The 10,919-nt window shown below is 45.4% G+C and overlaps 1 non-coding gene across 1 annotated transcript; it reads right to left on the minus strand.

Moving 5' to 3' along the window:
• Positions 1-5,079: 5,079 nt before the first annotated feature.
• Positions 5,080-5,151, minus strand: TRNAA-CGC (transfer RNA alanine (anticodon CGC)). The gene has a single exon. It is a non-coding gene; the product is annotated as a tRNA-Ala (tRNA).
• Between the last annotated feature and the right edge of the window lie 5,768 nt (positions 5,152-10,919).

A 10,919-nucleotide genomic window follows, 5' to 3' on the forward strand; every position in this document is an offset into this window, starting at 1 on the left:
ACACGGTGAAACCTCATCTCTACTAAAAATACAAAAATTAGCCAGGTGTGGTGGTGCGCACCTGTAGTCTCAGCTACAAGGGAGACTGATGCAGGAGAATCACTTGAATCCAGAAGACCGAGGCTTCAGTGAGCCGAGATCACGCTATTACACTCCAGCCTAGGTGACAGAGTGAGACTCTGTCTAAAAAACAAAGCAAAACAAAACAAAAAACAGGACCATGTAAAAGGTAAAAGCGTTTTTAGGCTATCAAATAACATCATGCTTGGTGTGCACAATGGTATTCCAACACACTCAAATTATATTCTAACATGCTTTCTTTGGGACTCCTTCCAAAACAGCACCCAGCGTTTTCTATTTTCCCTTAGGACACAGATGGGTTAGACATACACTACACAAGTTTTAGTGTTTTCTGACTACTGTATATTGAGCATGGTTATGTTGTGTCTTCTAAGTTAAATGTTGGGTTTCTCAGAAAAAATCTGGGATTTATGGGTTAATCCCACATCTTCCCAGTGATTAGATGTTTCGATAATGTTATTGAAAGAAAGATTGGACCTTGCCACAAAAATTCAGTAAATAATTTTGGAGATACACCTAGAGGCAGACAAGGAAAAAAATCTTTCACATTAGGAATATACAAGTCCACTTTGAATACAGTTTGCTCGAGTCACAGTGGAAAGTAATTATTTACCAGGGACACTAACGCGACAAGCCAAGTTAAAACGTGCTCCAATTTCCCACCCTACACATAGATACCTGCACACTTGTGGATGTGACAACACCTTAATTGTCTCTTTGAGACCTGTCTTTTCTCTGTTTTCTAGTCTCACATTCCAGCAGTGTGATGAGCCTTTTGGACCAACCGAGAGAGTTTTGCCAGACAAATGGGATCCCTTTAGGTTCAAAACTACTTCATGGGATGTCTCTGAACACGAAAAGACATGTAAGGGTTGCGGAGGGCAAAAAGCAGATAGGAATAACCTCAACGTGATTTCTAATAATTTCCTGAAATTTCCAAGTAGCTTCCAAGAACATTATGCTATCCAGAATGAATACAGAGCCAAGATCACTGCAGCTAACCATAAGGTTTTCTATGAATGCAATGAATGAGTTCCCAATCTACACATCATAGTTAACCCTTTCAATTCTCCCTCTACCTAATGTTTCTCTCTTCTGTGGCTACATAATAAATAGGAATCCCAGTCAGGGATTCCTGCAGAGTCGCAGTCTCAGAGTTGTTGAACTGTGTTTGCCAAATACATTCACAAGACCGAATCTTAAATTTGTAGGTTTTTTTTTTTGAGACAGAGTTTCGCTCTTGTTACCCAGGCTGGAGTGCAATGGCGCGATCTCGGCTCACCGCAACCTCCGCTCAAGCTTGTAATCCCAGCACTTTGAGAGGCCGAGGCGGGTGGATCACGAGGTCGAGAGATCGAGACCATCCTGGTCAACATGGTGAAACCCCGTCTCTACTAAAAATACAAAAAAAAAAAAAATTAGCTGGGCATGGTGGCACGTGCCTGTAATCCCAGCTACTCAGGAGGCTGAGGCAGGAGAATTGTCTGAACCCAGGAGGCGGAGGTTGCGGTGAGCTGAGATCGCACCATTGCACTCCAGCCTGGGTAACAAGAGCGAAACTCCGTCTCAAAAAAAAAAAAAAAAAAAAAAAAAGGACCACGTAAAAGGCCGCCCACCTCAGCCTCTCAAAGTACGGGGATTAAAGGCGTGAGCCGCAGCGCCCTGCCTCTCCCTAATTTTTGCCTTCAAACGAAATCCTCAACACCAGGCACCTGTGATTGATGGCTTCAGCCAGTATTTCTCTGGCATAACAGCTCAAATTCAAATGTCCAGAATGGAGCAACCTGAATTTAAATCTTTTTTTTTTTTTTTTTTTTTTTTTTTTTTTTTTGGTATATGTAAAACGGTAGAGCGAAAAGCTGAGGCCTCTGGACCCTCATAATTAAAAGTCTGATGTTCTACCGAATAAGCCTCCCGGGCTCACGACAATAACCTACACCTCAAAGCCTCAGCACAGAGGATTACGTTCAGTTATCGTCAACTTTGTCTTTCACTCCAAAGGAAAGCAACGCTTGCAGAACTACCTCACATACTCAAGCCAAAAACAGTCAGCAAGTCCTGTTTCTACACTCGGCAAACTACTCCCACCACAACCTTCTGGCTTTTATTTATTTAGAGACGGAGTCTCGCGCTGTCACCTAGGCTAGAGTGCAATGGTGCGATCTCGGCTCAGTGCAACCTCCCCCTCCTCAGTTCAAGCGATTCTCCGGCCTCAGCCTCCTGAGTAGCTGGGATCATAGGCACCCACCATGCCCGGCTAATTTTTGTATTTTTGGGGTAAAGACGGGGTTTCACCATGTTGACCAGGCTGGTTTCGAACAGCTGACCTCAGGTGATCCGCTCGCCTCTGCCTCCCAAAGTGCTGGGATTACGGGCGTGAGCCACCGCGCCTGGCCTCATCTGGCTTTTCAAAAAACCACCAGCCTCTACCACACTTCAAACGAAACCCAGCCACGCGGGCGCGCTCCGACCAGCTCAGCACTCGAAACAGCCCGAAGACGCTCGCAAAAGCCGACAGAGTTTGGGCGAAAAGGTTTTGGCCACTTCCTTTAAAACACACAAGACTGTAATATATTTTCGTACCCTAGAGGACTCGGAGAAAAGGTGCGGGGCTTGGACGACGTCCTACTTACTCATCCGTCCAAATCCTGTGCGCGCTTGAAGAGCCCTATTCACGCCCTCTCCTCCCCGTGCTGCTAATCCCAACCTCGCCCATCCCTGCACCCTTTCCCTCGGATCACTGCCCCCCACGCCCAGCCCCTCCTCCTCCTGGGCAACGACTTCCCAATAACCCAGCTCACTCCATCCAGCTGGAGTTCGTCACTTTCCAGGCAGGGATTTCCGAAATCTGCGATTTCCAACCTAGGGCGTTTCTAAATGACGTCATTTGTTACCCGGCCCGCCTAGGCCGAGCTTTGGGTGGCTCTCCAGAACTCAGATCCAGGTTGACTGTCACACAGAGCAGTGGCGAGAGGATGGCAGCGTGGACGCTTCGAACTGAGTCAGATCTGGTCCGAGACGCTCCCCAGGCGCGCGGTGCTGGCTCCGTGCAGAGATCGCTCCGCAGCCCGCGCACCTGCTCCCTGCCCTGTCCTGATTCCGGAGAGAATCCGTCTGAAGGAGGCTGCGTCTCCTCCCTCCTCCCCCCACCCGCCTTTCAGACCAGAGCTTCGCGGAGGAACAGGCAGCTGCCGGCCCGACAGTGCGGCGGCCCCAGGTCTGCTGGACTCGCACTGCCGCTCTGCATTTCAGGCCAGGTTCTGCGCATTCTTGACGCTTCTGTTTTACACCCTCCGAAGGACCTGGATCTCCCCCAAGCATCACTTGTCTTCTTTGCTTTTCCTTCTGTGTTACCTTTGGTGTCCTCAGGCAGAAGTAGTTGAGGGAAAGGGGCAACTTGTAGAGGCAAGAAAATGCTTCATTCCTGGGACCTTATGAATGGAAGTGCCCGCCAGGGAGTTGGCTGTGGAGCGAACCTTGGAGCAAGCTGACAGGTAGAAGGATGTGTGAAGCAGAAACGATGAATCCCAGGGTCCAAAATCAGTCTAAGGCCACGTTTTATTTTGTTTTCCAAAAATACATATCAATGCGTTTCCGGTGCTCCTGCTACCCTCACTTCAAAGGCCTTTCCCTAGATGTGGGAAAAGCCAGAGCTCCAGATGCGAGCTCTCTGCAGAATTCCAGCTTTTTTACTTTTTGTCCCCCGCTTTGATACATTAATTAGCATCCAAAAGGATAGAAAAATGGAGCTGATTTTCCCACCTTCCTCCAGCTTAGGACCATGCTTAGAAACAGAGTCGTTCTTCTGTCTTACCGTTTTTACTGGCCCTTGTTTATATCATCAGTGTTTATTCTAGGAAACTCAAGAAACTTAGGCATGTTCTTAAACTGTTCCCCACCCGCCACCCCCCCCACACACATGCACACACGCACAACATACACGCACATACACGCATACATACACATGCGCACATACATACATGCACACATATGTACACACACGTACACACATGCACGCACATGCACACACGTGCCTACACAGACACACACATGCACACGTACACATGCACACGTACACATGCACACATATGCACCCGTACACACAGGCACACATGCACACACACACCAATACACATGCGCACACGCTCGCACGTACGCACATGTACACACGCACGCGCTCACATGCGCACACATACACACACGCGAACACATGCACACAGATACACGTGTGTGCACACATGCACAACATGCTCACACGTACGCACACGTACACACATGCACATATGCACACGCACACACGTGCACACTTACACACACGTGGACACGTACACGCACACATGCACACGGATGCACACATGAGGGCACACATGCGCACACATGCACAGGTAAGCACACATGCACACACGTACACGCATGCACACAGACATGCACATACACATGCACATACATACACACAACATGCACACATATACAGACATACACACACATATACATACACACATATACACACCTAAACACACACACACACACTGCCCCTGTGGCTGCATCTACTGCAGGGATCTTTGGTGTGTTGTTAACTAATGAATTCTGCTTTATGACTGTACAAGGGGCAAGTGTAAGAAATATATTAGAGAAGAAATTTTAACCCATTACCCACTAATACTCTTGAAATTATATTTCAACTAAGTGTTTTCTATCACACAGCCAGTCCAGATCTTCAATGAGAGTCTATTTACTACCTACCAGACTAATCACTGTGCCAAAATCTGGCGTCGATAAGAAAACCTTTAAGGCTTTAAGCCTAAGCCCCTACCAAATAGAACTCTCCCTGCAGGCTGATAGCATCTGGCCCTTAAACTTCCAAATGGGTTTTCAAAGTTCGCACTGGCAAGCTCGGCATTCCTTAAGAGAAGCGGTTTGGGTTATCCAAGTTCTTCCAGTCACTCAGCCAGAAAGACCCGAGATCTACTTTAGAGGAGCTCTGCAATGAAGGAAAAGTGGAGGTGCCAGGGATTGAACCAGGGACCTCGTACATGCGAAGCACGTGCTCTACCACTGAGCTACACCCCCTTGCTGTTAATGTGCTGGTTCTTTTGTAAAATGTTATTGCTATGTTTCTTGTTTTTGTTTTGTTTTGTTATAGTTTTTTAATTTAAGAGTTAGCTAGACAAAGTTCACTGGATTAAATTTCATTATCTCTGAAATGACAAGACTGGATGCTGTGTGGAGGCTTCACTGGAGGAGTAACAGATTGCAGACTGACTCAGAAAAAAGTGCTTTTCAGCCTGGAGGCCGCCGCTGGCTTTCATTTAATCAGCAAGTTTAACTTCACACCGTGCTGGGTGGGAGCCAACGTCCCTTTTACAGCTTTTTCGTACATTCTGAGACTGTCGTGCTCTGATTCCACACCCCATCTCTATTTCTCGCTTGACAATTATTATATACACAAAGGGGTTTTAAAACAGTGGCTTCAAAACTCTATCAACTTTTTTTTTTCTTTTTGTTTTGAGACGGAGTCTCACTCTGTCGCCTAGACAGGAGTGCGGTGGCGTGATCTCAGCTCACTGCAACCTCTGCCTCCAGGGTTTAATCGATTCTCCTGCTTCAGTCTCCCAAAGAGCTGGGATTACAGGCACCTGCCACTGCGACCGGCTAATGTTTGTATTTTTAGTAGAGATGGGGTTTCTCCATGTTGGTCAGGCTGGTTTCAGACTCCTGACCTCATGATCCACCCACCTCGGCCTCCCAAAGTGCTGAGATTGCAGGTGTGAGCCACCACACCCGGCCTAACCCTATCCACTTTAAATGAAGTGACATATTCCCTCCCACCCACAATGAAGGAATAAACAGGGCATGGCTAGATGCAGGGCAACGGAGAGAATTTCCAACTGCCTTTCTTTTGAGAACTCATGGACTCAAGCAGAGATTCTGCTATATATGTACATATTTGCAAGAAAAAGTCAAAGAGGCCCGAAAATCTTCAAGCAGTGCCATCGGGGGACGGGAAAAGGCGAGGATATCCTGGACACTGCAAAGCAAAAAATGAAATTGTCTGGCAATGAGCAGAGCGTTTGTTCACCGGAAGCTTTCAGCTCAGCATACAGGGCCAAGGGCAAACACATTGGCATCAAAGCCTTAGGCTGCTGCTTTTTTTTTTTTTTTTTTTTTTTTTTTTCTTTTTTCTTTTTTGAAACAGAATCTCAGTCTGTCACCAGGCACCAGGCTGGAGTGCAGTGGCTCGGTCTCGGCTCACTGCAACCTGTGCCTTCCGGGTTCAAGCAATTCTCCTGCCTTAGCCTCCCAAGTAGCTGGAACTACAGGGTCACGCCACCACACACAGCTAATATTTTTTCGTATGTTTTAGTAGAGACGGGGTTTCATCATGTTGGCCTGGATGGTCTCGATCTCTTGACCTTGTGATCCGCCCACCTCGGCTTCCCAAAGTGCTGGGATTACAGGCATGAGCCACCGGTCCCGGCCTGGCTGCTTCTTTATCCAAGAGCTGCCGTGTAACGCTGACGAAAGACATATCAAGCAAGTTTTCCTTTAAAGACTCAAAATACTGAAAAAAGTGTTCACTGGCAAAGGAAAGGACACTGAAGTCACTCAATTTTGAGTGTCCTCGCCTTAGCCCTCTAGAAGATTTCCTTGAAAAGTGAGATCCTCCTTGCAGGAGGATGTTTCTGGTCAGGCAACACACTGTGAAACAAATCGCTGATTTCAAACTCTAAGGAGGGATCTGGGAGTTTTAGACCTTTTATGGAGGCTCTTCCAACTGCACTGTCAGCTACACCTCTACCTTCACTGACGCTAGTAATTATCTCAACTACTACATTTCGAAAGCACTGCATTCTTTGAGAGATGTCTTTCCATTGATCCCTCACTCAGAAGTTGGCATCCATATCCTGCCACATTTGGTAACTGATTGGAACTTCTGCCATCTGTGTGCATGGAAGAGAAGTAAGGGGTGAGGAAATCAGTGGGTGAGTTTCGGCTCCTCAGGCTTCACACAGGAACAACCACAGAAAGACCTGTTAACAAAGGTTGCTTAACGGCCTCTCTTTCTTTTCCTTGATCCTTCTTTTTCATGCTTGTTCCTCAGGAAACTGTGTAATGGAACGAAAAGAATGTGAGCTTACTCATGTGGTGGTGTGGTGACTGTTCTCCTTTCGGGAGATCCTGAGTGAGGATGGTGTTTCTGTCTTATTCCTTGTCTTACTTACACTGATGCAACTGGGGTGTGTTATGGAAGTACAGCTTTGAAGACGAAAAGAGAAAAGCAGTATTGGAGGAATACACTTGGACTCAGCTGCGTGCCTGGCCGGCTCTCTGCCAGTAAGCTATGCACCCCGATTGATCTTATATTTCAGTTAATCCTCTAAAACTGATGATTGCCCCAGTTTCTGAATATCTAATAGTTGGTAGGATAAAGTTTACTGCATTCAACATTGCTATTTCAGAAAACTCTGCATCAGTCTCTTTTTGCAGCCACGCCATGAGAAGCAATGGAATGCTACACCAAAAACCAGTTCTGTTTGCTAAGATCTCCCTTCTCCCATCTTCTCACTCCAGTAAGTCCACTCCGAGGTCTGCTCACCAACCTCCTACCAGAGCATCAGCTCCAGTTCGTCAAGGAGAATCCCAAGTTGGGATGTTTACTTCTTTCCAATATTATTTTTTTTCAACTTCCATGTTGCCTTCAAAGTATCAAGAAAGACAAAAGATCGTGCAGGCCGGGTGCAATGGCTCAGGCCTGTAATCACAGCACTTTGGGAGGCCAAGGTGGGCTGATCACCAGAGGTCAGGAGTTGGAGACCAGGCTGACCAACACCGCCAAACCCCGTGTCTTCTAAAAATACAAAAATTAGCCAGGTGTGTTGGTGCACACCAGTAGTCCCAGATGCTCGGGAAGCTGAGGCAGGAGAATCACTTGAAATTGGGAGGCAGAGGTTGCAATGAGCTGTGAACATGCCACTGCACTCCAGCCTGGGCGACAGAGTAAGACTTCATCTCAAAAAAATAAAACGAAACAAACAAAGGCAGTGCGGAAGGACATAAAGAATATTAGCAGTGTGTCACCTCAGGGGATTTACATCCAGGTAGGGAGAAAAGACAGAAGTGCAGCAAAATGAGGTATGACAAAACGAGTGACCTAAGTACCAACCTCAAAATATAAGCTAATGTCGGGGAGATAAGACAGAGGAAGAATGCATTTACCTCAAAGCACAGCTATAGATGAAAAGCAACAGAGTGCTTTACAGTCACTGTCCTAGCAAACCCTGGCCTGGGCCCAGTTCATGGATGCTTCAGCTCTAGTTAAGGAGACCCAATAGAAAGAAAGGGAAAGAGAAAAGGAAGAGGAAAGCTAAAATGTACTGTAAAGCCTCATTTGAAAAGAATTATCTCCAGGATAAAGAAAGTAGAAAAGAAACAAATGTGAGCTGGAACATTAAGTCTTTATAAAGTCTTTGAAAACAAACAAAAAATATATATAATATGTATATATTAGATATAATATATATACGTATATAGTATGTATATATATGAAAATATATATACGTATATAATATGTATATATAAATATATATACATATATAATATGTATATATAAATATATACGTATATAATATGTATATATATGAAAATATATATACGTATATAATATGTATATATATGAAAATATATATAAGTATATAATATGTATATATATATAAATATATACGTATATAATATGTATATATACATATATATACATATATAATATGTATGTATATATATATTAGTATATATATTTGTGTGTGTATATATATATGTATATGTATATACATATATAAATACAAAATAAGCCAGATTCGGTGGTTCACACCTGTAAACCCAGCTACTCAGGAGGCTAAGGAGAATTGCCTGAACCCAGCAGGCGCCCGCCACCATGCCCAGCTAATTTTTGTATTTTTAGTTGGCACAGGGTTTCTCCATGTTGGTCAGCCTGGTCTCGAACTCCTGACCTCAGGTGATCTGCGTGTCTCAGCCTCCCAAAGGGCTGAAATTAGAGACATGAGCCAACGCGCCCGGCCTGGACCAGGTAAATTTTTAAAAGCAGATAAATCTGTTGGCTACTTGGTGCTTTGCACTCGTGTCTTTCTTGTGTTGTCCCAATAACCCTGTGTGGTGGCAACCCGTTGCATTTTGTTTAATTTGCCGGGAGCAGAAAAGAACGAGGGAAAAAGGGCAATGAAGGAAGGCGCCAGTTCCACCCTACCAGAGCTGTGGAAAGAGAAAACAGCACTGGCGCTCCCAGGGATCGAATATGAGACTCACGCTTGCAAGAGAAAAGCTGCACCATCAAGCCGCAGCCCCTATCACGGTTGCAATTTCCTGTTTTTTATTTTCTAGTTTTAAATTCTTCATGGTTTTATGAAAGTGTAACATTTCAAAGTAAAGGTCTATTCTGTTTTTTTTGTTTTTGTTTTTGTTTTTTTTTGAGACGGAGTTTCGCTCTTGTTACCCAGGCTGGAGTGCAATGGCGCGATCTCGGCTCACCGCAACCTCCGCCTCCTGGGTTCAAGCAATTCTGCCTCAGCCTCCTGAGTAGCTGGGATTACAGGCACGCGCCGCCATGCCCAGCTAATTTTTTGTATTTTTAGTAGAAACGGGGTTTCACCATGTTGACCAGGATGGTCTCGATCTCTCGACCTCGTGATCCACCCGCCTCGGCCTCCCAAAGTGCTGGGATTACAGGCTTGAGCCACCGCGCCCGGCCAGGTCTATTTTGTTAAAGTCCATTTCTATAATCTTTTCCTAGATCCTTTCTCACACCTATGTTAAGGAAAGCATAATAAATTTTAAACCGTATGACACCATTCCTGCTCAATCTTTTTTTTTTTTTTTGAGACAGAGTCTTTTTTTTTTTTTTTTTTTTGAGACAGAGTGTCGCTCTCGTTACCCAGGCTGGAGTGCAATGGCGGGATCTCGGCTCACCGCAACCTCCTCCTCCTGGGTTCAGGCAATTCTCCTGCCTCAGCCTCCTGAGTAGCTGGGATTACAGGCACGCGCCACTACGCCCAGCTAGTTTTTTGCATTTTTAGTAGAGACGGGGTTTCACCATGTTGACCAGGATGGTCTCGATCTCTCGACTTCGTGATCCACCCGCCTCGGCCTCCCAAAGTGCTGGGATTACAGGCTTGAGCCACCGCGCCCGGCCTGATGTATTGTTTTTAACTACAGTCATCATGTTGTAGATCAACTTATTGAACTTCTTCCTAACTGTAACTTTGTATTCTTTTACCAACATCTTCCCAATGCTTCCCCGTTGTTGACATTTTTGTCATTCACTTACTCTCTCCAGCCACTCTGAGCAATCACTGCTATGCTGGCTACAGTCTTGTATTTCACAAAACTTTAGTGGGAAAAATTAGAGTTCTGAGAGCAGGAAGATCACCTTAACTTGAAAAGGCTCTCCTTAGACACTTAACCGCACTTCCATTTCATCTTTCATGCACCTCAGACTAGCATCAGTAATTAGTTCAAGAGGGCTTCTTCCTGGATTTGGGGGAAAGTTTAATATTAATATTAGGAGGCAGAGCATTTTTAAAAAGTCAGCCTGCTCCAGTAGTTTGGAAAAGTGACATCCTGTGGGATGAAGAACCCTGTTATGAAAACCAAGACTTTGCTCCACACGTATGGAGTCCAAAGCCCTGTGAACTATACTGGTCACAGATCCAGGAGGCTGGCCCTGATGACAGGTATAGGAGAGATCATCCCAAACCAAGAACCAGGCCATTTTCTTGTTTTTGATTTTTTTTTTTAGACAGAGTCCTGCTTTGTCCCCAGGCTGGAGT

This window comes from Saimiri boliviensis, chromosome 4 (genome assembly GCF_048565385.1).
Source record: "Saimiri boliviensis isolate mSaiBol1 chromosome 4, mSaiBol1.pri, whole genome shotgun sequence".
Lineage (NCBI taxonomy): Eukaryota > Metazoa > Chordata > Mammalia > Primates > Cebidae > Saimiri > Saimiri boliviensis.